The sequence below is a fragment of the Drosophila suzukii genome, chromosome 2L (assembly GCF_043229965.1).
Source record: "Drosophila suzukii chromosome 2L, CBGP_Dsuzu_IsoJpt1.0, whole genome shotgun sequence".
Taxonomy (NCBI): domain Eukaryota; kingdom Metazoa; phylum Arthropoda; class Insecta; order Diptera; family Drosophilidae; genus Drosophila; species Drosophila suzukii.
In genome coordinates this window covers 7215800-7243518 of record NC_092080.1, presented here as the reverse complement: position 1 = coordinate 7243518, position 27719 = coordinate 7215800, and the positions used below count along the sequence as shown (strand labels likewise).

At 38.9% G+C, this 27719-nt stretch overlaps 1 protein-coding gene and 1 long non-coding RNA gene across 32 annotated transcripts in view; both read right to left on the bottom strand.

Annotated features, from left to right (window-relative positions):
- Positions 1 to 17176, bottom strand: part of dpy (fibrillin-like protein dumpy) — a 135048-nt gene extending 117872 nt beyond the window's left edge. For 13 of the 31 annotated variants that reach the window (XM_070999599.1, XM_070999603.1, XM_070994250.1 and 10 more), the window contains exon 1: positions 399 to 887. The gene's annotated coding sequence lies outside the window, so the exon portion shown is untranslated. Of the gene's footprint in view, positions 1 to 398; positions 888 to 3952; positions 4021 to 14831; positions 15077 to 17113 lie in introns of those variants that run through there. The other 18 variants (XM_070994263.1, XM_070994264.1, XM_070994265.1 and 15 more) reach the window with 8 other exon arrangements.
- Positions 12929 to 13892, bottom strand: LOC139352455 (uncharacterized). The gene is made up of 2 exons (XR_011603651.1): positions 13664 to 13892; positions 12929 to 13609 (listed from the first exon to the last, which is right to left on the bottom strand). It is a non-coding gene; the product is annotated as an uncharacterized lncRNA (long non-coding RNA).
- Positions 17177 to 27719: the final 10543 nt, after the last annotated feature.

The window sequence follows — 27719 nt, the reverse complement described above, 5'->3', positions numbered from 1 at the left end:
GGGCTATTAAAAAAAATTTCAAGGTATTTTTATTTCTGTTTTGTAAAGAAAAATGGGGTACGATTCGATAAATTTACATTTTTAATTAAATCAGAATTTATAAAGATATATTTTGTTCAAGTCTTTACAAGCTTTAATATTTTTTAGCAGAAATCCATTTAAATAATGGCAAGATCTTTGTAAAAACCAGAATATTAACTTGATTTATGAAGTTTAATTTATTCTGGTTATTTCTAATTTTATAAGTTATTTGTTGTGCTAAACTTGGTTTTGCCTTTTGTGCAATAAGCACCTGCCTTCTCTCCCCCTAAAACTCCCATTAATTTGTATTATACTTAAAATGTTTTATAAACCACTTAAAATTTGCACTTTGTAGAAGTGGAAAAAAATGTGCTCACCATTTTATTCATCAACTTTCGGCCAAAATCAGTTCATACTGCCAACAGCTGCCAACGAAGAGCGACGCCAGCGAAAAAAGCCTTGTTTCTTACTTGGCTGCTGCCAAAGCAGCTGCCAAAAGCGATTTGCCGTCAAAAGCGCAGAAAGACACACACACACACTTAGGCTTTGCGCAAAAGACGTCTCACAGACACTCGGTAATTTTTTATAAATTTTTTGAAACGTATTGTTGTACTAAACAATATTTAACGCTTTTTTGCTTTGAACACTTTTGATTGCTTTGCGCGCGTTTGGTTTTTCGGAATTTTCACGAGGTAAAATTGCTGAAAAATGCCCGGCAACTTTCACTGCAACAATTAGACGATGGATGTTAAGATGAGCCAGCCTATTCAAATAAGGCAATGATCTCCGCTGTTAGATTATCCAAACTTCACACTTAAAAGACACAGGAAAGAGAAGCCCACTTGGCAGAGAACCGCACCGCACGCGCGCTGAAAACGAACTGAATGTGCGGAGCTTGAGCCGCCGATCGCGAGCCCCAGTGGTTACCTGTATTGCCAAGAGTTACCTGGTCTAAAATGCCAAGAGAGTGTGTGTGTGAGCCCGGATTTTTGTGTGTTAGTGCTAGTGCGACTGGCTGTTAGGCAACTTTGCTGCTGCTGCTGCCCACACTTTGCTCGGCAAAAGTCGCCGCTCTGCTGGTCCATTTTTGGCTTGGACCGCTCGGCAATAATTTTTTTCTCTCTTTCTTACTATATTTTTTTTATTATAACCAAGACGCCTTTGCAGAAGGAAAAAAAAACGATACAACAAGAAATATGTATAGGTATAACCTATACGATTTGTGGCTTCCAAGTTGCCAGTTGTGCTTTGACTTTTGATTGACGTAATTTCTGCGCTTGATATTCACTTGAATTTCTTGTATTTCCACATTTAACTGTTTTGGTGTCGGGCACACATTACACACCCACCACACCCCCACACACTCACACACACACTTCCCATGGGGGCGTTTCTTTTCTTAAAAAACATTTACATTTTAAATTCATTTCATACATTGTTTTATCAAAAGTTTCGTGAACTTTCGCTGGCCACGGAACTAAATGGAATACCAGTATGTGGGAGTGCTGAACCGACCCTATATAGGCTATATAGTGACTCATTTGATCTGCTTGGCTGGCTTGCTTATGCTAATTAACGAGCTTAAACTTTGGTATTTAAGCTTTTCCCTCAAAACGAAAGACTTAGGCAACGAACTTGCTACAAACTTTTGGTGCCACACAGCTGACCTTGCCTTATACCACCGAAATGGGCTCCTTATCGACCAGGAATCTTTATTGCAATGAAGTAATTTCCGCATGTAATGGGAAGAACGAAAAAAGGAGTTCTCTCATCTTACGGTAACCCTGTTTTTTTTTGCTTTTTGTACCAACATTACCTTTTGTAAACGCCCTGCTTGCACATTAATTTCTACGCCCCGCAATTATTTCATCCAGCAAATGGAGTATGAAGAAACATAAACGCAGAACGTGTGCCACATACTAAGATGGGTTAAAAGCACAAAAAATACGCCAGGTACTAAAAAAAAAGCAAAAATTAACAAGCATAATTAAAAATGCACACGTTGGGAATGGCAACGGCAAAAAAAAAAATCTCTACAAAAAAGGATGAGATCTTTAGACCGCCGAGACTGAAGTTTTTTTGCCAGGTAGCAAGTTGCGGGAGTTTTTATTTTGGAAATAACTCGAGCCGAAGCTCCAAGTGCACTAAAAACTTTATGGTAAAGTCAATGTTTGGCAAAAATAACTGTCTGAACATAAAATTTTAAAACATCATGTGAACATAGCCCCAAAAAATCATTATTGATGTATGAGCCAAGGCAAGGTTGAAAACCATAAATCTGTTACATAAATTGGGATGTGTTCATTAATAAAAAAATTAAAACTTTGAACTCTAGAAATTGTAAAATAAATTACAGGTAGTTTATGATCTTTAAAAATAGTTTATGACCTGGGAAACAAGTATTGAACTTTTCTGTTTTCCATTATCATTCACTTGTCTAAAAAACTGCATAATAAAGATAACTTTTCGTTGGTAAATAGAAATGTAAATGCAATGTGAAAACTATTTGGTTTGCCTTGAATACTTAGTATGCTAATTACACCCATTTAAAGATGAGTTAAGAGCCTTGTCTAAACAGCCACTTGACTGAAGGGAAATTCCGAGTGCAACTCTAAAATGGGTACATATTTTTTTCCTATCTATAAACAGCCTAAACAAACTTGGCGCTGAAGTTGGGTTACCCGTTCATTCGTTCATTCGTTCATTCGACCACTCTAAACACTAAAACAAGCAATGCCGCAACAGCTGCAACAAGTGCGCCTAATTTCATGCAGCAAAAGCAACAGGGCAGCGAAAAACCCACACGCGTCGTCTACACTTGGCATATTTAACACATTTAATGGAAAACCAACAAAACATCAGTATTTATGATGCAGCCGGGCGATGCAGGCGATCTAGGGAGCGCTTTTCGAGGCGCCAGGAGGACCTGTCCGCCGGCTGGTTTGTGGCTTTATTAAGTTGCTGTTGTTGTCTGTTTTTATTAATAAGTCATATTTTTATATGGTTCAGAGCAGCAACTGAGGAGCCACAGAAGCAGCAGCAGCAGCAAGTTGATAATTTATGTTGTTTGCCGAACCTGCGAGAGGGATGACAAAAGTTGCAGATGAAGCCGTTGGACCAAGGGCAACCAGACCCAGGGGCTCCCACATTCATAACGTGGGCTTATTCATAAGTCATTCACTAGCTCACTCACTCACTCACTCGACCAACCATCCATTCATTCATAAACTTTAAGAAAAAAGCTCGAAAAGCCAAGCTCATTTTGTGATTAATTAAATGCAACTTGGTTGCTGTGTTGTTGTTTTGATTATTATTATGGTTACTTTTATGAAAAAGTGTGCCACTGCAAGCGACATGCAACAGGTTGCTGTGATGTAAGTGTTTATGGCTATATGCAGCAGCAGCATTTTTATATTGCTCTACCAACTGCTATTTATTTTTTCGGTTAGCAGTGGGCGAAAGTTTGTTGCCTAAGTCTTTCGTTGTGATGCACTTTGCACCTGACCAAAGATCTGGGCCACAAAACAACTCAGACGTGGCCGATTGGCCGCGTGATAGCCACCTAAAACTGTGTCAAAGCACTAAATACACTAGATTATTTGCTCATTTGTGCGAAAATAAAATTCGCAAAAATATAATTGACCGGAAAAAGCGAAAAAAAAATTCGCAAAACGCTGTAAATAGTTCAAACATTACGTAATCGCTCAAACATCTAATTTCTGTTTCAGTTTTCGTGATGAAAAATTGCATGGCGTCAACGAATTAAGCAAATAGGTATTGCTGTTGAGTTTTATTTATTTTTCTACACTTTTTTTGCCGGCACAGTTTTCACTACACTACGCCCACACACAGCTGTTCAAATGCGGGATCATTGCATTTGGATAGACAGGGGTTATATGAATCTTGAGGGGATTACGGGAGGATTGCACACCTTAGTCACAAACGAATCGCAACCGATCGGCGGATAAAACTATTGAGCGAAGTGCACACAACGCGGTGCGCCGGCAGACTGAATATGAGAACCGAAAACTACTCCTCTCTTGACTGCATTTGCTGGCCAAGTTAGTTGGCTAAGCAAACAGCTGACGAACTGGCTCTCTCTCTCCATATCTCTCTAACGAACAAAACTAGTTTCGTTTAATTGTGGCCTGGCATTTGAAAATCAGTTTGGCCGTATAACAGTTGGCTAAAACTGTGATATCCCCTGAGAAATCGGGAGAGAAACTGAGAGAATCTCAGAGATACAAGAGAGAAATACAAGGGGCTGGCCGAATCTAATTTGTTATTGTTATTGTATTTGTCAAGTCAACTGATAAATTGACTTGATATTGAAAATAAATTAATTATATCTTCGAAAAATGGAACGCGAAGTTGGCTTTCGTGGGATTAGGCAAGCATTGAAGCTGGCAGAAAATTTTAAACGGATCTGTACTTGTACAAAAAATGTATACAAATTGTATTATTTGAATAAAATAAAAATGAGGTCACAGCATGCGTCATGGGAGATTTTTCATAACAAAATATAGATATAAATATTATTCACTTCTATAGATTAAACTTGTTTTTTTTATATATTCTAGCCGTAATGACTCACACACATCAATTCTAAGCTGAAGACAAATTGCTGCAAATTGAAATCAAGTTATCTAATTGATTTCAACAGTATTTCAACATGTGATTCGTTAGGCATTTTTAATGGTTTTTAAACCCATTTAGATCGACTTCAAAAGAAGATCATCAATTCTGTAGTGGCTAATTAATTGAGTCAAGTTCTTATCATGGCTAATATAAAAGAAGTAGGCCACTTGTGGTAATCTGTCGGTGGGAGATAATTAATGATGGCACGGTATCACACAGGTTTAACCACATATTTCCATCCTTTCATTTCTTAGGATTCAAATAGCCATTTTTTAGGTGTCTAATGAATATTTATTTTTTCATAAAAAAGTTGAAATCACTAATGATTTTTTTATTATACCCCAAAGACAAGTTTCAAGTGTCCTATAAAACTTTTTAAATTAGTTATTCCCTGAGCTTTTTTATTCGAACTCGTTTCTTATGTCTTTTACGAATAATAATTTAACAAGTTTATAGGGTATTTGACTCCAAAATGCAAAATGTGCAGCGAATTCGGTCCGCTCAATTTAAGTGACTGCTCACGTTTTATATATTTTTGCCAAGATCTTTTCGAAGATATAAGAGTCTTTTATTTTTAGAGTTCGGTTTTGGCCAGTCCCAAAGTCACGTTGCGCCCATAGACGCCACGTACGCAGTAACAGTCACAGATTCAGTCGCAGTCACAGTTTAATGTTTATGTTTTTTTGCTGACTTGTTTATTTATGTTTTCGCCGTTTAATAATTATTGTTGCAGGTCGCCTTGTAAGCGGCTTAAAAAGCTTAAAAAAAACTTATTTTGGGGGCGGCAGGGAGTAATTGCCCAGGCCAAGGCGCCCATACATAGACGTCTATTTGCCCCCCTCTCGCTGGAGTTATGATTTATGCTGCCCCTGCATAAGTTGCATAAGTTAAGAGCGATGACGCTATGCAAAGCGCGTGCTGAGGCGGCTGACCCAAAAAGCAGAAAGTTACTACGGTAGTTTGACGCCAACGCGGCGAGGCGACATTTGGCTTAAATAGAATGCAAAATACAAACACAGCAAAAGTTGCAACTGCAATATAAAGAGTTAAGACAAGTGGAAAGAAGGATTTTATATACCCTACCTGGACTTAAAATACTTTATTCTTAATAAGTACAAGAAAAGACATACTGAACAATTTTAATTAAATAAAATATTTCACTACTTCATCAAACGAACAAATTTATATCAATATGTATAATTGTAAAATATTAAAAACAAATATACTTTAATAATTTATTTAAATTAAAATTTTAAATTATTTTATTTTAAATAAATTTAAAATTAAATAAATACGATATATAGTAAAATGTTAAAAAAATTATAATAATATTTGTCTAATAACTATATTTTAAATACATATTTTCTTAACTGTAAATATATTTTTTAAATTTAGTTCTCATTCTATGTTTATGAAATACTGATGCTAATTTTAAAAGTGTTTTTTTTTGGTCAATAACTGAAGCAATACGTTAAAGAAAACATTTAAAGTAAAGCAAAAACTGCAAGTAATAAATAAAGATGGCCCAAAAACAAGGTTGCAAGCAACCTTCTTGTATTTTCCAGACTTTCATAACTCATTTTAAATTTGTCCTACGGATTTTTGAGATATATGCCCTAGTTGATGGCACCACCTGTAGTTAGAGTGGACCAACTGCCGAGAGCAACGAGCGTAAACAAGTTGGCGGCTGACAGCGCAGTTAGACATTAGATGGCTAAGTGATGAGCCTGTTGAGCGCGTTGCTTGCCAGATTGCCAGCAAAGTCAGCTAGTCAGCTAGCCAGCTTTTGCAAATTGGCTGGGTTCGGACGGTTTGGATGGGGCCGAAAAGATCGCCGCCAGGCGGAGTACCGTTGCTTGCCACACCAACCTACATAGCCAAAGACGAGGAATGCATTTGCAACTGCAACGCTGCGTCGATGAGATAATTGAAAAATGCGTAAGTTAAACCCTGATGTCAACCGGACGAAAGGGGTTGAGAGGGTCAAGCAGCAGCAGCAGTAGCAGTATCAGCGGTGCCAGAACTCTTAGCATTTTCCACAGATTTTCCCTGTGCACAAGGTGCGTGGCTAAGAAAACAGATAGCCCAGGAAAAACTGGTTTCCTGTGTTGTCTATTTTCCTGCCGTTTCGTTCTTTGTTGTTTGCGCTCATTTTCGTTACGTACGGAAAGCAAAAGGCATGGCAAGAAGAACCCAAGAAGAGGTATCTATATACATATGTTGTGGTGTTTTGGCCATTAGAGGGGGAAAACACACACGCACACACGGAATGCTAGCGGTTATGGAAATTCCTTTGAAGCACGCACACACACATAACCGATTGTGGCCAACAAAGGATGTGAGGATGTGAGTCAGGGGAAGCAGGGTAAAGAGGGCCCAAAACAATGAGGGTCTCCCGAAGTGTTGTTGCTTTTGGCACTTGGTGGCTTTGGCCGTGGAAAATTGGCCGTTTCGCTGGCATAGATACAACACTTGCTCCTCGGGGTATCATCAGCCTCATCATTGGCATAGGCATCGACATCGGGATTCAAGATTCGGGATCGTGTTTGTCTGGTAGCAACTTAAGGCATGACACTGCCGGTTTTTCCACAGATCTGTTCTCTACAGCTTGCCAATAGAAATTCGGTTAGAATTTGTTTGGTTTCCCAGTTACAAAAATGCCTAATCAGCATTTTATTGTTTCGAATAGCATGGCTATGCTGCCAACGAGCGACTCTAACAAGCGGAGAGTGAGAAAAACTAGCGTGACTTTCGATGGAAGAGCCTGCATAATTAGAATTTAAATGCCCACTTTGTTGTGGGATCTCCGGGAATGCACGGCGGTGATTATGTGGATCATGTAATTGCCGGCTAAGCCCAGTGCATTTCCTTATGGCCAAAACAATACATAAGACTGGCCAAACGAGAGGTTTATGTGGGAAGTGTTTGGTAAGGGCTGTAAAAAGATTTTATGGCAGGTTGATTGAATAGTAACTACCTATAAAAGTGCTCTTAATGACTGCACAAAGAGTATGTAATGAGAGTTTTTTGTTGCAATAGTAAAATTAATATTTACAACATTGATAAAAATAGATACAAAGTTGCAATATAAATCAAGAAATATTCATAAAGACTTAGATTTTGCTTTATCTAAATTTACTTCCTTTATATCAAAATCAATATACACCTCAGGAATTTTCCTAGTAAAAGAATAATCTCCAATTTCGATGCTACGCATTCAAATTGCCCAAGTGACTCGGTGCAAAACCGCTCTTGGAACAGTTAAAGAACAAAAGACTTAAGCAACGAACTCGAATGCATTTACAGACGACTGCACAATTATCAGAAAGAGACGGCGACAACGTGCAGCATTCTTGACTCCTTACCAATTAATCAAACGGCTAAAGAAACGGTAAACGAATTATGTAACTAATGCACTAACTACGCCCCGGCCCCTCAACACCCCTGTGCCCCCGGGGCCCCTCATCCTCCTCCTGCCTTTGAGCATCTCCAGCGAAGCGTTTGACGCCACTAAACTGTACAACATTTCAAACACTTGCCTCGAGGGCAGCGCGCCAGTTGGTTTTTCTTTTTGGGGAAAAACTTAAACTGGTAACAAGAAACTGGTAACTGATATTCATGCGCAGAGCGTGTAAATAATTAGAACTGAGAACTGAGAAATACCAGCCAAGCAAAGCTGGCCAAGAGACACAAAAGGCCAAGGCATGATTAAGGAGTTTTTAATAGCCAAGCTTAGATGAGGGTGTAATGGAGAATGGGAACTAGAAATAATATAATAATCTTGAAATATTAACGTAAGAAAGAATATTAACATCAAAGGAAATTATACGGTGTAATATAGGATAGATATTCAGTTTTTAAAAACAATTCTTAAAGGTAATACTAATTAACATAAGAAAGAAAAATCTATTTTACCTTAAGTTCAGAAACACAATAAAATTAATGTTTAAGTATTAATTTATAAGAATTTTAACTACTTTTCAAATTTCTTTTAAATGGGTGTATAAAAAAAACCTATAAAAATATTTAAATGCTATTTGGTATATTTCTCTTATTCTGTGGGGGTTTATTACATTATAGTTTTTTATAAATATATATTTTTATACAAAAAATTATTTTTCCAAGGGAACAAGAAGGGCTACAGAAGACGTAGATATTTCTTTACTACGGGTACTAAACATTTTTCCTCAGTAACTACCCCACCTCAAAGACAAACATTTATTTTCCACTTAATGCCTTGGGTATCTCGCCTTCTATCATCGCTCTAACTTCTTCTCCGTGGCCTTCGCATAGAAACAAAAAGGAATTTAACCGAAGCATAACTCGAGCGGCGGGCAAAGTAAATTTTTATGGTTATAACATTCATTTGCTGGTAATTATGACCACTGAGCGGAGCAACAGAAGAGGCTGAAAGCCAGAAAAGGCGTAGAAAAGCTCAGTTTGTAATTAGACAGCCAGCCAGCGGCAATCCTTTGCATTGGGCCAATGAACTGCGGTGTCCAACGAACTTGATTTGGTCTGCGGGTTTCGGTTGTTACCACTATTATGTATATCTTCCCGTGATGGTGCGTATGCAAATGGATCCGCCAAAAAGGTCAACCTGGGACATGGACATTCACAGACAACGGCGGCAACAATTACAAAATATGCGTTAAAAATGCAGGGCCGCCCGAATCGAACACGACGACCACGGATAGCAAAGGCAGGCAAAAAAAAAAGGAAGGAAAAAATGAAAAAAAAAGTACTGAAATAATATGGCCACAAATCGTGATAAGCAATGCCGGGGCAAAAACTTATTGGCAAACATTGCCAACAACCGACAGCAACAAAAACAGGCTTGGCCTGGCCAAGAGCAGCAGCAACAGTAACAACAACAACAACAATCAAATGGCCCAGGACGGCAGCAGCATTTTGTGAACCACTCTATTTATCAGATACAGGGATGGGGGGGGGGGGACCTGGATATATTGGTACTGGCGGTATCCCAGTATCCCAGGTCCAACTAGTTGGCTCAATTGCTATGGCCAGTGTACATATTATTGAGCGATTTTTACTGCTTCTCTCTCTCTCTGTTTTTTTCTGCTCATATTTTTTTTGATGGCGCGCTGAAAGTCGAGGCGATATCTCCCCTACATGTGTGTTAGTAGTAAAAGTTGTTGCACATCCAGCTGAGGCCGATTCGTAGCCGATTCCGAGCCGAGCTGAACTGAACTGAACGGTGGAGTGAACGACCATCAAGGTAAGACTGCAGCAAACAATGGCCAAAGCGGCACGTCGTGCCCAGCTCCAGGTGAATGTGCGCCGGAACCCTGCCCTCCACCGTCCACTATCCCCCATCCACAATCCCCCATCCTCCATCCACCATCCCCCGTCCACCATCCACCATCCCATTCCCCAACCTCCACCCTCTTTTGGGGTGTTGCCGCAATTCTGCCCGCAGAATTGTAACGCGTTTTGGCCAAGTATTTGCCGAACCCGGCACTCGCCACTCTTATTGTTTTTGCTTATTTGTTTCTACGTATTAATAACATGTTGGCCCCGCAATCGCGCGCTGCCTGTTTTAAAAATATGCATACAGTACTGGGTTCTTTGCTGGTTCTTTTCCTCTGGTCTATAAGGAATTATGAAAGGATTTCGAGGCGATCCCACAGGCTCGGCGTGCGTGTAACCGCCCTGACTGTCTGTCTACTAATAATAGTAATACACGGCCAATAATAAGTTTTAATCATCGTGATAATGGTGTGCTTATGGTAAGTTCCCTTCCCACGACCATTCCGCCGCCGCATCCTCAGCTGATGTCTCCATAAAATGATCCCTGTCGCTTCATGGATTTTTATACATTTTTGCTTTTAAGCCGAACATCTCGAATCACTCAGCGGTCTGTTGACGTGGGCGTCATATTTGGTTTGTGTTGGCCAGTAGAGAAAGAGAGAGTGGGACTGCATTGGCATCTGCTAGAAAAATCTATAAACTCTTGGCCATATTTTTATGGCTTTTGAAAATCTTGATATTGAAAAACAGGAAAACCCCATAAAAATTCCAGTAACATCGATTGCTTTCAAGAATGGCTCCGAATTAAGCTGAAGTCTGCGGAGCAGGCGACTTCGTGTTGTTAGTTAATGCGCAGACTTTATGGATTCCATTCTAAAATGCTACTATTTCAGAGTCAAATGTGAACACATATTAATTTTAATAATAAACTTGCAAAGTTATTCTTATGAGCGACTTTTACGAGTTATTAAATTTTAATATTGGACTTTATTCCATAAAGGGGCTTAAAAAGGGATAATTTAATTTAAAATAAAATCTGTTATTGTTAGAAACTATGAATAAATTGAATTTAAATTAAACAATTTTAAAAATAATTTCAGTTAACTTGCAAAATAAGTTTTAAATTTCTTACTTCTCCAACACAATTCTTATAAAATTCAATGCCTTAAAGGTGTTTAAAAGTTAAGTCATCTGTTCCTTGTCATATATGGAAAAATCAAGAAATTCAACTGTAGGTATATTTTTCCCAATTGGATACAGATCAGCCTTAAAGTTTACAGTTACGAATCACTTATGAAGTGGGTGGATATAATAAATACCATATATACTGTGGAAATAAAAAATGAACGCAATTAAAACGGTGCCAATGAAGGCTTTGTTCCGTTTGCAAATGTCAGAACGATCCAGCGAGAGTAACTGGCCAAATGCCAAACTGGTTTTGGCCAAAAACAAACATTTGCATATAAGAAACGAATGAAATCAATGCACACACACGGGCCAGACCCCCAAAGTTGTTTGCCTTGAGTGGTTTCAATAAATCGAGAGTGCCAAGCAAGCCATACGAGAAATCCGCTCGGACATTAGAAGCCAGCTTTTTAAACAGCTGACCAGGTTACTGACGCATCTGCCAAGTCAATAAAATAAATGCGAACAGGTTAAGCTGGCCATAATTGCATTAATCACATTTCCAGTGACCTTAATTACGCCCCGGTTTCCCGAAATACGAGGTTTACAATTTTTGGGCAAAACAAAAGACTTAAGACACAAACTTGCTGAAAGAAAAACTACTTTCCTCGGGCACGCAAGGCAGCATTAAAGTTTATGACAATTTAATTAGTTTAATCGATGCGATGAGACACAAATGGCGGTAGAGGAAGCCAGTGGCCAGTGGACTGCCAGTCGGGATATTTATGGAAAGCATAAAACTTAATTGTTGCATAAGTTACCTAGCAACGATGAGATCGAATCGGGTTGGTCTGGTTGCTGGTTGCTCAGGTTGGTCGGGGTTGTTTAAGCTGCTTTAATAGTTTGCTTTGGCTGGCCGATGATTAATGCTTATGGCCCATTGCCCTTTCGGCGTTCTTGGCCATCACACATAACTGTAAATCGCTTGTGTTATTAAACCCAATTACTGTCAATAGTATTTCCCCTTTTGGCCATAATGAATTGCACGATTTTTGGCCAAAATCAAGTTAAAACCAAATGCGAAAGTTCAAAGACACGCACAACGTAAGAGGTTCTGTCATTCATTTTCCATTAACAAAATATATAGGTATTTGTTTTTCGAATTGTTCGTACTCCCAACTTATCGAAAGCTCTTAATAGGATTGTGTATTTTACATATGTCTCGTATCTCCCCGAAATCGTGAATGGGCTCAGTTCGGGCAGTTAAGATCCGATTGCCATGATGCGTACGGAATAAATTTGATGATCTCATGTCGCCTCGAGGCGAAACACTTAAGGTGACATAAAAATTCCTGTGAAAAACCCAACTCTAAGTGAAATGAAGAGCCAAAGTATTGTTCTTCTTATAGAAAAGGGAGTTGGACTGTAAAATATTTACTGCCTGAGACAAAGTTTTTATGTTAGGGTAGTCCAGAAATAAAAGCATTAAATTTTTATTAGACCCACAAGTTAGTTTGGGGGAGTTTTACTGCTTGGGAATTAATTTAATTCGTTTTCGCGCTAGCCATAAGACCAGATGCATATCATTAGGATTTGATCTCTTTAATCCATTTGTTGGGGCAATAAAACATTGCATTATTCGAGACCCAACTACTACTACAAAACGGGCTAGCTCATATCAATTGCATTTTGGGCTGGGCACTTAGCCAAATGATTGCATCACCTGTTTTTTCATTTCGTTTTTCCAACACAAAACCATTTCACAAATTCATGAAATACTTGAGATACACACTGAGTTTGGTGTGGATACGCGTGGACTTCCTTTGAAATATTTTTACAAGCGACAAGTTACCAAAAATAGACAATTAGCAAATGATTTTGAGTTGCTGTTCGGGTTTATTTTGATTATTTATTGACAGTTGCTTGTTATGTGCTCAAGAAAACAGAAATGTGGCGAAGAAGCGAACAGAAAAAATAAAGTTTCGTAAAGAGCCCAGCCCAACCAGCTTTCACTTGACTTGTCGCCATGTAAGTAAGGTACACGATTTATATTTCGTATGCTGTGTATTTTTTCTCTCCCCGAGTTGTTAAGCATTTATTTGTTTAGTTATATTGGCGGATTGTGGGGCATGCAAGTCGATTTAAGCCAGCTGATTTGCCACACTTTGGATTTGAGCACGTCAAGTTCGTGCCTCGAGTCTTTCGTTTCGCTTGCCTGGTGGCCCGTTGCCCCCATCCCGAACCCAAACCGATACGATATGGTTTTGGAATGGAATCGTTTCTTATGGCCTGGTGGTACCACCACACCAATGCCCCTTTGTTGTGCCTGTGGCCGAGGTTCAGGCTGCCGTTGCTGCCGGGGCGTATGGTAATAATCATTTTGCACGGGCCATGTTGGCGGCAAGCGACTTTGTAGGTAAATTGCGCTTAATGATTATGTTCAGCGGACTTTACAATATATATATATATGTGTATATATGAGGACCCAGTCCAGGCCCTTCTGAGCCGAGGTGTTGGAAGTGATGTCTCTCTTCCTTCGTGACCTAGCAGGAGGCTGAGTTAAATTCAATTAGTTGGCAGCAGCTGTAATTTATTTTAATACACTTACTTTTAAGGCCTCCCATAATAAAATTACTTAATATTAGGTCGAACCTTCTCCGCGGCTGCTGTTGCTTTGTCTATATCGTGCCGAGCCCCGATTAGCTATATATATATATTTTCTGATTTATATTCAAGGCTGTGGCCATTCAGGCATCACGGCAAACATTTGTTTGCAATACTCTGCGTCGCAGCTTTTAGCTAAATCTTTTCGAAAATATCTGCCAAATACTAAACGAATGCGGACATGACTGCGGGGCAAAGATTTATCTTTATGAAATAGTTAAAAAACAAATAAGTAGAAAAGTCTAGACAAAAGCATAAAACGATTGCAAAATATCGAATGCTGTCAATGCGAGTTTAACAAATATTAACACGCCTTTGAATATTTTATGTTAAATAAAACTAAATAATAAACAAAAGCCAGTCATGAGCAAAATAAATTAAAGTTTGTTTTGACTGGGAAACCAATCGAATGAGATAAAAATCTTGACCCAGGAGTTTTTACCCTTCCTATTCAGCTTTAATCCCCACTCAACATCAAAAATAATTGCTTTGACGAAAATGGATAATTAATAATGGTGCTGAAAAAAACAAATCAGGCAACTTCAAATTCATATCTCATTTGCCGCCCTCAAGTATTTTGCTATTACTGTTCGACCTTCGAGGGGCGGTAGACATTACCGTCTCACATCAATGAACCCAGCAAAAGCTATAACAAATATATAGATATACATATAAATATATGGACTTAGGAAACATGTGAAACTGACTAACAATTGTTGAACGCCAGCTGATAATAATGAACAAACTTGAATACATCTTGATTTGAAATAAATGCCTCAGCAATTAAATAAATGAATCAATGAGATCAGATTCTTTACTAGATTATTGCTTGGACTTGTTTTTTAAAAAGTTTTAAACTTCTGATTTTCATAAGTACGCAACTCATTTTCCATATATTTTCATAACACCAAATAAGCAGTTAATTATGCTCTATTAATTCAAATTTATGGACTGAAACCACAGAACTAAAAATACCACAAAATCAATAAAAATCCAAATTGGCTAAAATTAAAAGCAATCAAAAAATTGGCAATAGAAGTACCTACTCGTTTTTCAAGGCATTTTGAAACTTATTTTGTGGTTAACTTTCGATAATGAGTAGAATTACTTACCAATAATTTGTTGTTACTCATTTCTCCGCAAAACAAAAGGTGTTGGCCTGGTTGAGATTTTTTTTTCTTAGCTACTCAGTTATTTGATTTATTATTTGTCACTGCACGATCTATAAACTTTATATATTTGTTGTACTTAGGGTGCACAAGGCACTACGCACACACACACTTAACACCCAAGTACTGGTATTATTGATATTTCAGGCAGTTTTCTCCACTTCTCGACTTCTCTGTCTCTCAGAGATCTGCAAATAGGATGAGTTGTTGGTCATGGTTATGCAACGCCAACGCAGGCAAAAATCAATTGCACTCAATTGGAGTGGCCATAAATAAAAGAGGGGCGAACATTTATCATGCGAGTTCCCTGGGCCCTCTACAAATTGCATTGGCCCGTTGCCGCGATCATTTGTTGTGTTGGCGTTTAATTTGCCAATTGTGATGAGTTATTGCCAGTGCCAGAATTGCGCTGATCTGTTTGCATTGGCAAATTCAGCCAGGCCAAGGCATAGGCTAAATCAGTTTAGCTTGGCTAAGGCAACTGCAACGGCAGCAGCGGCTTCATTAAGCGCTAAATTTAGACAAGCCCTCGAACCGGATATGGCTTAATGCCGAGGGAACACCGATATCCAAGATCTGGCCACTGTCCACCAGGCGAGATTTTTCGTAGCCACCATCACCATCAGCAACAGCAACAGCAGCAGCTCAACTTTATTTAAACACAATTATTTGCTGGGCCAGGCCAAGAGCAAAGAGCCCCCTTTTGGCTGCTGTTCACTTACACATAAATTTGCATGCGCAACAAATTTGCTTCGGCTGCTGCCGTTGCCGTTGATGTTGTAATTTAGTTAATTTTGCCTATTCCAAGGTGGCAGGGAGCCCAAAGAACAACCCATGTCAGAGCTCGAGCCCCTGACTCAGACTCCAACTCCAACTCCAACTCAGACTGAGATTCAGATTCAGACTTGGAGGAGGCTCATGCCAAAAGGCTCGTGCTCCGTCTGCTCCCTTGTCTCGAGATTTTTTATTTTATTTTCATTCTGTTTTCGTTTCTTTTATAGAGTTGTTGGCTTTTGATTGCGTTGGCGTTGTCTTTCGATACCGCAGGTTTTGCATGTTCCCTTGCTGTTGCACTTTTGTTTTATTACTGGCAATTTGGCTAATTGTATATAGGTAGCGACAAAATATGGCTTTAAACGATAGCGCTGAAGTTTATTATGCACTAAGTAGTTTGCAACTATTTTGGGATTTGTGTTTTTGGTTAATGTAAATTTAACAATTTTACTGGAAAAACTCTTTTTTACCACTTGAGTTTTTTTTACAAATAGTTAAATTTGGTTATATTTGCCACTTAATATTGAAAAATTCTTTCTTTTCTTTGGAAATCAGAAAATATAAACAGAATTCTCAAAGGATCTTCAATTTTTAAAAATACAACTGATATTACAATAGAAAATTTTTTGCAATAGAAAAATTAAAAAATTGTTTGCAATAGAAAAATTTAAAATCATTTTTTTAGGCTTATGTAAACTTTAATTAAAATATATCAACTCTTTCATTAAATCGTTTTAAAGAAATACTTTTTTTTCAAACTTTGAAAAGTGCAAAATAATTTAGTAAGGAGTAATTGAGTTAGGGCAGAAATTTATTTTCATAAACTTAAAACTTAAATGAAAAATCACAAATTTAGAAATTTCAGCTCTCAATTTGTTGTTGAATTTAAAAAAATCTCAACTAGTTGCTAAACAGTTTCAGTAAAAATATAATATTCAATAAAACCAAAATGCGTCCATCAATATTTTTATTTCACTCTTAGTTACGATTACATCGAACATATTTTAATACAATTAATTATCACATCATTCTTAATTGTTAGCCTTTGAATAATGTTAAATATTTTTCGGAAACACTTCAACACAAAACGATTATTTTCAGTCGTTGAAAAACTTGAAGTTTTAATTATTGTAATTGATTATAAAATATTTTAATTGAAAAACTTGCAGTAAAGCGCACACACGAGAAATGAATTTTTTCGCAAGACGAGATTTTCCTTTTAATTTTTTTTCCGTGCGACGATGCGCGCAGACGACTTGGCTGGTTATTAAGCGCGACTCGGAATGCGGCAAGTTGTCCAGGCACTGCCCCAACAAACCCAACCAAAACCCCCAAAGAGCCCGCAACGTAAGCGGCCAAATGACGTAAGCGGCGGTCAACGAACGTGGGACGACGTAAGCGGGTTAGAGCGAGAGGAACTGCTATTTCAGGGGGGAGAACAGTCCACTCACAAAATCCACAAAAGAACACAGATCGCTGGCGACGATCACACCTCGCACGTTGAAGTTCGCAGCCAAACTGAATCGCGCGCGCCGTCGAGCCGAGATTATAAGTTGGCCCAAACCCAAACTAAAACCGGCGAAAGAAACCCGAATCCACCACACAGCCACCACACTTGAACTTGACCAAATGCACAAATTGCAGATGCGGCCTCCACAGCACGTGAGTCGATCGCTGGAGAGCCAAAGCATTGCGATCCGCTCTCCCAGGTAAACAAACATTTCCAGCTGGAAAGCTGCTCTGCTCCAAAAACTGGTTTTACTTGGCCATCATCACGTGGCCGGCATCGGTTTGTTTTGGTTTTTCGAGTATTGTTTACAGTCGTGACGTCATTGTTTTGACAATTCCAATTGGCAACACGCTCTCGCGTTTTTCTGCTCGCTCTCTTTTGTGGTGAGTTTGATCGGGCCAAACGAAAGACTTAGGCAACGAACTTGACTTGTGCGCGCTGACGCAAGGGAAAAAATTAAAGTATAAATGTTTGAGCAAAATAAATCATGGAAAAATCATAAAGTAATATTAAAATAATTAAAAACGTTGGTACTAAAAACTCAAAAATAAATTGCAAACCAATAACTTTTGAAGTAATAAAAAAATTCGTTATATATTTTTATAAAATTGTGTTTCTTTAAGATAGTTGCTGGATAATTTACTTTCAGTTATTAAAATGTTTCAATAAAATTGAATTTTTTTAGATCATTTCATTTGTGACAGATACAAAACGATCTGTATTTTAAAGCAACTGCAAAGTTAATCAACAAATTTATTTTAAATTAAAAGCTTATATTATATTCTATCAAAAAGAATGATTAAAAAAAGATTTTTTTAAAAACCAATTAGCCCCACCCAAATAAAAGACTCAGGCAACGAACTTGAATTGTGCGCTCTTACGCAACGAAAAAAATGGACAAAAAATGACAAAAAAAGAAGTCTTAAGCCGAAAATACCATATTGAATTTCGCTTTTAGTCGCTGGGCGTGAAAAACTCCATTCTTACGCTAAGCCGCACATTTGTCTGGCTTTGAAATGAGCTTAAAATCAACGCCTACGTGGGTGTCCATCCACCGCCTCAGAGATGCCGACAACATTAATAACCATCTGCTTGCGGACCGTGTCTGTGGCAAAATTCGGCATTCGATTTCATTCGTGGTATTTTCAATCGATGCCATGACATCACACTTGACTGGCAGATCATTAAATTGCATTAGACGTTGCAAATTCACAAGTGAAAGAAAATGCAGCGCATTAACTTGCTGCGGTTTTGCTTTTGTTTAAGCTATACTCAGTATGACTCAGGCAAATGGTTTTTATTTATGGTGAAGTTTTAATGACTGTCAAGAACCATCAGCGGGTGGTCACCAAATATAAATAATTTGGAAAATTTGATTTGTCATTACATGATTAATTCCAGGTGGGGAAACTATCGTATGTAAGTAAAAAATGAATTTCTGTTGAAGGTTGCTTCACTTGATCTTGACGCACCTAGTTAAATATTTAGCTTTTTCGTTATTATCGATTGACTCACCAGTTTACAAAAAGTTATTAAATATAGGAGCTTTGTTGGTTAATAAAAAAATCAGATGATGTTTTAACTTGAAACAACTAACTTGATCAATAAAATTATGTGCATTTAAATCAAAGCTATTAAGTTTTATTTTCCAATGTTTTTTAAGAAACCCCCGTCAGGGATTTTTTCAATGGGAATCTAGAAGATACCATGAGGTCAGCAATCATCTCTAAAAAAAGTATGAATGGTGAGACATCAGTTGCCAACAAAACCAGTTAAACTGAAAAGAAGATAATCGCATAAAAGACGGAACAGAGCGATTCCAAATATTAAATATAATTGTGTACTAATTTGGGTGCACCACTTTCGAAATCTTTCTAGGAACTTCGAGCAACCTATTTCGCAACACACTAAGTGCTGAGTGCCACATAGGTAACTATTTTCGCAGCTCTTATGCGGAGTCAGGTGATGGATTGTTTGGGCGTTCGGACAAGGTGTTCATCATAGTCAGAGCTCGGCGAATCGTGCCACTGTTGACCTGGTTGCATAGCCGCCGGACCACTTCCTACACCTCCACGTAGCCATTAGTCAAATGCAGGCACACACAAAGCCAAACAGAAGCCACTTAACCACGAGTAACACTTGGCTCTTATTTGCGCCTGTTGAATGCTTTTGTCTAATTGAATTAGCACCGTTTGTAAATATTTTGCAACCATCCGAGGGGCCGGTATCCCATTCTTATTTTATGTGCATTTAATTATGGATTTGGCATTGAAGTTGGGCAGGCAGGAATGGTATTAAAGAACCCTCTTTTATGACTTTGGCACTGTGTTTTATTAGCGCAGACAATGTAACTAATTTTCAGACATTCTTTTTTTTTTCCTTTACGACCATCCAAGGATCATCTGGCTGCTGATGAGCGGTGGTGCGAGGTGGTGCGTTGACAAGCGACTGGCGGTGTGAAGTGCAAGTGGATGTGGAAGTGGTGCCTTGGCAGTCGGGAGTGCAGTGGTCCCTTGCCCCGGCCAGAGATGTCAGTTTCAATTTGAATGCTCAACTTAATCCGCGCGTCAGGCCAACTCATCTCATCTCATGCCATCTCTGGGGTACTGGTTCTGATTCGGATACTGATTCTGTTTCTGAATCTGATTCGGAGCCCCGTTCCCATGGCCGGGAGTTGATGCCTCGGCTAGGCAATTTGCGCGGCGGCTCGTCTTCAAAAGCGGCCATGTCCAAGTCAAGTGCCAGCATATATTCAAAATTAATTTCATCCAGAGCTAAAATTTTTTAATTATGGGTTCGCAGTTACACTCTGGGATCCACTCTTCGGTTCATGGCAGTCCTAGGAGGCTGGTTCGATTCACGCAGGATCCATTTGGGGCGGCTTAATTGAATTCCAGGTAAGTTTGCCGGCTTCTAGGCTCGCCAGATTCTGCAGGTTCCATATTCCTCAGGTCCAGTGTGGTCCTTTCGGTTTTTACAATGCCAAATTGATTTGTTTACAAGGGACGACGGTGGATAACGTGTTCGTTTTTACAGTTAACATTGAAAGATGAAACTGTTGCATGTCGACTGCCAATTAAAGATGAGTCGTCTCCCAAAGTCCCCTTCCTAGGTAGCCGCAGTTTAAGTAGCTTTAATGAAGGGTCTGCACTGGCTAAGCTGCCGCAAGGCCTTCGGCCAGGATTGCACTCTGGCCTAAACAAAGAAACAGACAAATTGATGATGGCCCTCGATCTCGGATACACTTGAAAATATATACTTTTAGCTGTAAAATATTTAAGATACAATTTTAACAATGGGGTGGTATACATATAAAAGAGTAAAGTCAACTGAATTATAATTTATTTCAACTGTTGTTTCATTTATCCTTTAAGAAAAAAGCCTTTTTAAAATTATTATAATTCATATGAATCCACTTTTAGTTCCAGATTAAATTGTAAGTGCATTTCTAATCGCTTTATTCTCAAAATCTGGCTCAAAAGGCGATGGTAAAATGAATCAAAAACTAGATTTTCGCCCAGAGCTTATTTCGGGTATTATTTGGGTTACTTTTTTAAAGAACACTTCACTATAATATCGGTACAATAGAGCTCCATCGGTCCATCTGTCAGGTGAATTGCGGCTCGTCTAACGGTAGCTCTGCGAAATGATTGATCGGACACCCACCAGAGACAGCCAATTAAGCCATTGACACACTTTCATCTCCTGCTGCCAGATCAATCCGAGTGCAGCCAAGCAATTACCAATCGCTGGAGACGTCTCCGAGCCTCAACCGATCGTTCACACATAACTGCAAATTCATGACCGAATATTAAATAGAAGAACTCATAGATTTGCTGCTCCAGCGGGAAGGCTTATGGAAACCAGTTGCTGCTGGCTGCTCATCGGTCATTTGACTGCTTAAGTGTCGTCTCAGTTTTGGCCGATTGCCAAAGAGGCAAGTGAATTCTCGGCCAGAACGGAGCACAACGATCCGAAAGCCATTAAAAATTGTATGCACACACACTCGATTCGAGTGGCGGAGCAGCTAGCTAGAGACCGCACCCATCCTAGAGGAGCTCAGTTCCCAAGATGCTGATTAGGCAGACGACTCCCAGTCGCCAGAGATGACAGCTCGGAGCTGGGATCTCAGCCCCTCATCATCATCCACAACCCCATCCCCCCCCTCGTAAAGAGTCCTTGGCACAACACGTGTGCTCTGGACTGGCATTTGAATGTTAAGTGATTGGTTAATTTGCGGCTGATGGCTCAGCTTTGAAAGGCTTAAACCATTAAATGGTTCTACAAAAAGGGCCTATAAATGTGATGCCTTTAAGTACTTTGGTTTGTCTGCGACTCGATAAGGGATCAATCAAGGGCTTTAACTTGGTCACTTAATTAGGCTGCCTGCGAAAAATTGTCAAACGAAAAGAAACCTTAGTCATGGAAATATTTTTCAGCAGTTTATACAAAATTGTTATAAGCCAAATATATTAGCATATGAAACATTTAAAGAAAGTGTTTACTTAGAATTTAAGTTGATTTAATTAAAGTGCTTAGAATCATTCTGTAAATATTTCTGACTGCCCACAATAAAATTCCTTTATTTTTTGCGGTCGATAACTTGTTTAATGTAAATTAGTTTAAAAAAAAAGTACTTTTTCTTTTTAAGCTTTGGTATTTCAACTTTTATAATAATTATATTTATGCTTATGTGCTGTACATGAAATTTTTATTTGGTGAATCGTTAATAACTTTATTGGTGATATAGTAAGAGTGATAAATTGGAATATTAATTGCTTAAAATTAAATTAAAATATTTTAACATTACAAAATTCATTTTTTTCTTAAAACTTCTGAACTAAAATATGAAGTAGGGCTTCTTAGAATCAACTACTTAGGTTTAAAATAAAATTTTCTTAATTTCCCTTTAGCTTACAGTTTGATAGTAAGCGCTTCTAAAACTGTGTTGGCAGCACTTCTATTACCATAAAGGCCTGGCCCTTGGGACATGCAAACATTTGGCCGAGCCTCTGCAAATACCATTCGGTGACAAATTAGCAACTCCACTTGGCCGACTGTCGGCACTCGGGTTCCTAATGAGCCACCAAAGCCACCGAAGGGCCCTCGAAACGGCAGCCATTTGTAAATGCTAATTAGAAAAGCAAGTTGCCACTGCAACTTGGAGTTGGAGTTGCAGTGGCAGTTGGAATTGCAGCCAGCAGTGCCAATGCCAGTCATAAATTGCGTATGCCAGCCTTTCTTTTTTTTTCCATTTGCCCCTTTTGGAGGCACAGACTCCGGCCAGCAAATCACATAGGCAAATGAACTGTCAACTGGAATGTGTGTGCCCCTGCTGAAGTTGGCCAAGACTGAAAGCCAAGTCGGTGGAGCAGCTCAAGCATGATGTACGGCTGGGGCGTGACTGTGTGTGTGAGCCAAATAACGCACGCAAATAATAAATCAGCGGAGGCTTCTGGCCAGGTTTGCAGCAGAATCTCGAGGTGGTTAGAAAATATTTTCCAAGTTATTTTTCTTTTTTTTGTTTGCCGCTAAAAGGCGCGAATCGCTTAAGCGCCTGTCTTACCTCATCTGCCACGCCCACACATTTTTTAGGCTTGCACGCTTGGTAGCCAAATGGGTGTTAAAAACTCTTTCGCCCAGGCCTCTTCTAATGAGCCCAGTTTTGTTTGAACTGGCCACCTCGAGTGTCAATGGACATTGATGCGGGTTGAGTGGTCTTTGTTTGGTATAATACCATAACCCCCCTCGAAAAGCATGCCCATCCTGAGTTCGGTTTGTCGGTCTGTCTTCCAATTTAGCGCAAATTGCAAAAATATGCCGGAGAAACAAAGGCAGAAAACTCATCCGCAAAACAATCATAACACTGACCTCAATTTCCTGCCAGCCGCAATCACATTTCCTAGCCAGTTCTCTTGGCTCTGTAATTCTAATCAGATGCACAGAACGAGCAGCACCGCAATTATGATGGACGTTCTATGCGAAGGTACAGTGGGATCAATGGATTGTAGAAAAATAAATAATGCAAATTAGGCATAAATTAATATAACACTTTATACAAAAAATGATGCAGAAATAAAAAAAATTGGTTAGATTCAAAATTATAATTTAAAAAAGTATTATAAATAATGATTTAAATTTAATACAATTTTATGTAAGTAAACAAAATAAATAAAATAAATATACTGAAGTCTAGTAAATAATAACAATAGAGTTTTGTTCAGCTGTTTAGGGATTTAAATTAAGGTTGAAAATTGCTTACATTGAAATTTTAATTGCATTCTCTAACTAATGACATAGTATCTTTAAAGTTTTATTTAGAAAAAATATCTCATAAAGTTTTTATATATGATTAATGGCTTTAGATTATGCGTTCATTGCTATTAAAGTAGCCGATTATATATCTAAGCTTCTATATTTAAGCTGAACCAAGTTTTACAGCTTGTATAGAGACATTAAAATAATTTACATAATTGTATACGTCCTTTTATAGTCCGCAACCACTGTAACATCGTTCGGGCCAATTGTAAAACATGAAAAATCAATAAAACTACGAAGAAATTTCTTTTGGCTGGAGGTAGCGGTGTGTACGTGGAATGGCATTTCTATTTTGGCTGATGATTTGCTTTTGATGATGCGCACGAACAGGAACGGTCTGTAGAAGACTGCAAAAAAAAAAAATGAACAAAAAAATAGAACTGGGAACCCGAGACGATGAAAGCTGAAAAGTAGCACAGCAATTGGCACAGAAATGGAAATAATTTGCATTTAATGGCAATCGCCGCGTGGGCCGCATATGCCTATTGTGTTGAAGGGAAAATCCCGAAGAGGAGGGCTCCCTCGATTCCCAATCCCTGCAATAAGCCACTAATGTCGGTCCAAGTTCAAATCATTAGGCATGGTATGGTGGTGTGTCTTTCGACCGGCTGACTGGCTGACTGACCATCCTGACCAACCGATGGTCCTGGGCAATTTGCAGAGTGCGCTGTCACGATTAATAACGCTGTCATAATAACACTTTTCTGTGATTGATTTAAGACAATTACAGAAAAGAGGAACACAGCGCTCACGTTTGATGATGAGGAATGGGGCTGGAATAGAGTGTTCGTTGGCCAAGGGTTCCGAGTTCCAAGGGTTCCCAGTTCTGAGCTGTGAGTTGTGAGTTCTGAGTGATTGGCGCTGGCCGCAGCGCTTAAGAAAGAGATTATCAAGTTGCCAAATGGGCACGTCCGTCGAGGGATTGCGACTGGGAATGGGACTTGCACTTGGACTTGGCTATGGACTATGGGTAAGGGTATGGGTATGGGCCAGTCGATCGAAGGCGACTGGCTGCGAAAAGTGTTGAGCCGCGCAGACATGCTAAATTAAGCTGAAGAAGATGGCTATCAACACCACCAACACCGCCAACGAGTGGTTCTTTGGTCGGCTGGTTGGTCTGCCCTGGCAAAATCGCTTGATGTTGATGGCTTACAACAAGTAATTGGCAGCATCCACATGTTGGCCACAACAACCACAGCCCAACTTCGCTTTGTGCCCATCCAAGCGTCGCTTGTGTCAAAAGGTTTAATTTTTTACCCTATTTTATACATTTTTTTTTCCCCCACCGCCCGCTTGTAATAACATTTCAAGCTGTGCTCTTTGGTCTTCAACTTGAACCTCTTACACGGCTGACTGCCCTCAAAAAGAAAAAAAGAAGCAGCCCAGTTTTCGAGATCCCAGATCCACAGGCCAGGGCGTCAATGTCAGCCCTTCGATTTCGTTGCCAACTCTCTCACTTTTTGCCGTGTTATTGTTATTGCCGCTTCTGCCTTTTGGTCGGGTCAAGTTCAAGGCTTCCCATTTTGCGAAATTTTATGCGTTTTTTCCCGCTTTGGAAATATTTATAAAAAAAAAGCGCCCACAACTCGGCACACGACTATCCGCCGGCAGCCCTGAGGATCTGACTTTGCCTTCGAGGCGCTGGTTTGCTGTGAAATCTAAGTTATGTTTGCTTTGGCCGCTAAATAGTTATGGCTGCAAGCTGTTGGCTTGGAAACTATATTAGCTTACACTCTATGAGAAAAAACAGAGTAAAGTCAGTAACTATAGCACGTAAGCTTTCACAATAAATTCAAACATTTAATTTTTATAAATTATGTTTGACCCCTATGAGTTTGTGGTTGAATTCTCTATAATTTAACATTTCACTTTTTATTTTAAACGAGATCAAATGTTTAAACCTTCTTCATGTTCGATTTTTTTGGTAAATCCAGAGGCTTTCAGAATGGGACCCCAAAACTGTACTTCTAAATTCCATAACTTGAGATATTGACTTCCGATTTAGACGTGAGTTACCTCTATGAGTTTGTGTTTAAATTCTCTAATATTCTACATTAAAACTTATCTTCAAATGGAGGGTTCAACTTTTAACTCATTTTCATGTTCGATTTTTTCGTAAGTCAAAATGGGACCCCAAAACTGCACTTCTAAATTCCATAACTTGAGTTATAGGATTCCGATTTAGTCGTGGGATACGTCTATGAGTTTGTGTTTAAATTCTCTAATATTCTACATTAGAATTTTACTTTAAATGGAGGGTTCAATTTTTAATCCAATTTCATGTTATATTTTTTCGTATTTCCAATGGCTTTCAAATAGGAACACAAAACTGCACTTCTAGATTCCATTACTTTAGTTATCTATAAGTATTCCACATTAAAAGTAGATTTAAAATTGCTTTTTCTATAACATTTTTTATTGTTTTGCATACCTCTCTTTCCAATTATTTCCTTAGATACAAGTTAGCCAAGCATTCATCTTTGCCAGTTTATTCAAGAAATCAACCAGAAATTTCTTGGCGGTCTTCGATGGATGGGTAAATTCTTCAGTTAAGGATGGGTTCCGTTTCGCGGGGAAACGACAGAATAGTTTTGTTTTTATGGTATGCAGTGGGTATAAATTCGTAATATTTGCTAAATGCCGCAAAGTGCCTCTTTAACTCATTTCCCCCACATCGCCCCCCATCTGCGATTGCCTTTTTGCGGCTTAGCTCCTTAACTCTCCCCTTTCATGATGGACAATAATAATTCTTGGCAAGAGCCATTTTCGTTTACAAATTGCCGCATAAATCGCATATTCGATGAGAGTTCCTGGGCTGCTGGCCGCTTCAAAAATGCATAAAATGCAAAAAGGAGAAAAAAGCAATGTTTGCAGCATGCAATTTCTACCGGCTTGGCGCTCAAAGTCCCAAACAGGCAACCGGCCAAAACCGTTAACTGAAAACTGAAAAAGAGCAAGGAAAATAAAGCAAGTCGAGTGCATATAATTCGTTATGCTTTATTACGAAATTGGATATCCATAGAGTGGGTCGTCGACTTCCCCCGAGTTGGGCATGAAATTACAGCCGAATGCCGATTCTGGATCTTTTTAGCTGCAGTCACAGTCGCGGTAGCCGCCAAATGACATACTTCTAATTTATGGCCACGGCTGATCTCCATCTCCTGGATCACGCAGCTGCGAATCTCCCCCGAAAAAACGAACAACAAATTCTCGAGATCAGCGCATCGCCCACGGAAATGGCTGGCAACTACGAAAAAAATTACACCAGAACCGCTAGATTCCTCCGCAGCCACATAATTAGTGCAATGTGTGGACAGGCCACCGCTCCCAGCGCATCCCGCCTCACAAACTGGAGTCAAAGTCAAGTGCACTTCACTGCACTGGGAAAAAATGCTACATGAAATCCAATGTGGGGATAAAATTATTATGTGAAGTTAAAGAAAAAATGTTGGAGAAAAAGTAGGTAGGAACAACTGAAAATCTGAATATTATTGGATATTATTTGAAACTTGAGAACCTTTCCTAAGATATTTTCACATGTTATAAAATATTTAAGTACAAGACACAATAAGGCTTAAGTTTATCAAAGATCATAGAGAAATGATGGCATCGTAATATTTTTCATAGTATTACCTTTTTTAAATAAGATCTTTTTAAACAATTTTACGAAATCTGAAAGAATTTTCTATGATATCTGTTTATTTGTAATAAAACATTTTAATAAAAGACAGAATAATGAGAATAGGAATTTTTTCATTTCGTTAAGGGTAATAGTTCTAGTTTTCCCTGTGTATTGTCCGCATTGCGAGTGCATTTCTGGGCGATCGTGATACGGATACGCGGCGGCTGCCAGTCGTCAATGATTTTATCTGGCTGCACACGGTGCCTCCTTCTCCATCTCCTCCTCCGAATCTCAACTCCCGGCATCCCAGTGAATAAACAACTTCTGCTGCTATCACAGTCCGCCGGCGGCTTCTCTGGTGCCCGATATCCTGAGGATCCGATGGGTATAATGCACTTTGGATAAGCTTCAAGCACTAGTGTGAAGAATTCGAAAATTGCCCTGATGTGTATAATTCTGCAAAGAATCTAATGGTGATTCTCCCGAAGGCTCAACTTTTTAATGGATTTTCTTCTTTTGTCCATTTAACGTTCCTGTGTTCCACATTTGATAAATTGATTAGTAAAGCTGCATAATGAACTGATAGAGACTTAAAGTTCTTTTTTAT